This window comes from Poecilia formosa, unplaced genomic scaffold, assembly GCF_000485575.1.
Source record: "Poecilia formosa unplaced genomic scaffold, Poecilia_formosa-5.1.2 Scaffold1040, whole genome shotgun sequence".
NCBI classification, from domain to species: domain Eukaryota; kingdom Metazoa; phylum Chordata; class Actinopteri; order Cyprinodontiformes; family Poeciliidae; genus Poecilia; species Poecilia formosa.
In genome coordinates this window covers 1-1,562 of record NW_006800979.1, presented here as the reverse complement: position 1 = coordinate 1,562, position 1,562 = coordinate 1, and the positions used below count along the sequence as shown (strand labels likewise).

Below are 1,562 nucleotides of genomic sequence, written 5' to 3'. Positions count from 1 at the left end.
GCTCGTCTATGGCCTAGCAGCAAGAACTACGTCTCTGTGCGTTATTTCTTTTACTTAGATATTTAAGAGTATAGCCACCTTTCTAATCCTCAATAGCACACACACACACACACACACCCTTTAGAACTTAAGCTGATAAAGAATAAAACTAAGCAAGCAGAATAATTCCACCACAGCTCTATTTGTTTATTAAATAGAAAACAGGTCAGTTCAGTAGAAACTCTCTCCTCTTCCTCTCCTCTTCCTCTCCTCTTCCTCTCCTCTGACACAATTAGCTGATTTTATCAGACGCTTCCTGGCAGCTGCATCAGTGACAGAAACTCCATTGTTTCCATCTCTGTGCTGTGAGTTCGATCTTTCTGATTATTTTCATTTATTCTAGTTTTACCTCCAACATGTTTCTCTGTTTAAAGTTAAACTTTCTGTTTTGTGTTTTGATAAAATGATGCTTCAGTTTGAGAAACGGAACCAACCAGGAACCAACAGAACCAACAGAACCGACCAGGAACCAACAGAACCAACAGAACCAACACGTTTTCCTCTCTGCCTGCGTCTCTGCTGCTGCTGTCTGTGATCTGCTGCCAGGTCGTCTCTACAGGTGAGTCACACCTGCAGCCCATAATATTAATGTAGAGATGATCCCAGGCTACAATGGACAAATACTGTAAAATGCATTTTACTAACTGATCATCAACAAGAATATTTTCTGCTTTTAATCAGGATTAAAAGTTTTCAGACCATGTAATAATTCAACCAGGTACTTTGTGTTGATGGAAAACATTTTCAACAATATTTAAACACAATTATAGTCTTAAACATCAAACACCAAAATGATATAAATTAATATCTCTGTCCCAACAAGCAATAAATCAATTTATCTCCTGATAAATGAAAATAAACTCAATCATTTCCATTTGTTTGATTTATTCTTCCTGTATTTTGTCTCTTTCTACCAAAACTGGATAATAAAACTCTTCAGTTTGATGTTTTGATCTCAAACATTTTTCTGAAGAACTATTTCACTTACAGAAACTTTATAATTATGACTTTTACATATTTGAAATGTCTTCCAGTTTCAGGGTTAAACGTTCATTAGAATTTAAAGTTTATTGATGTTTGATCGTCTGTTCTCATTACTGTTATTCTCCAAATATTTTTTTTTCAGTAACTTCTGGGACAAATTATCATGTAGGAAACTTTGTAATCGTGGCTTATGGATTATATTAGATTATATAAATCCTAGTTAGAACCAGGTGTTTCACACCCAGAGACGTGACGGTGGAGTGGAGCTCCTTCCCATGCAGGAAGGTCCATGTGCATCAGAACGGTTCTGATCGTCCTGAGCAGCAGCACCAGCGTTACAGAACCAGAACCAGCATGAATGAAGACCCTCTGGGGACAGGAGACCTCAGCCTGACTCTGAGATGTCCCAGTCAGATGGACAGCGGGACGTACTGCTGTACAATCCGGACATTTTCAGGGGATCAGAAAGGAAAATGCTTCCATCTGAAGGTCAAAGGTCAGCCTGCGTCTCTCTGTCTGTCTGCTGAGTTTTTGTCTGT

The 1,562-nt window shown here is 38.5% G+C and overlaps 1 long non-coding RNA gene across 1 annotated transcript in view; it reads left to right on the top strand.

The window, feature by feature from the left end:
- The window catches only part of LOC103132411 (uncharacterized), a 3,760-nt gene extending 2,856 nt beyond the window's left edge, over positions 1-904 (top strand). The window contains exons 2-3 of the long non-coding RNA XR_475554.2: positions 276-344; positions 455-904. This is a non-coding gene — a long non-coding RNA (uncharacterized LOC103132411). The remainder of the gene's footprint in view (positions 1-275; positions 345-454) is intronic.
- The last annotated feature ends 658 nt before the right edge of the window (positions 905-1,562 follow it).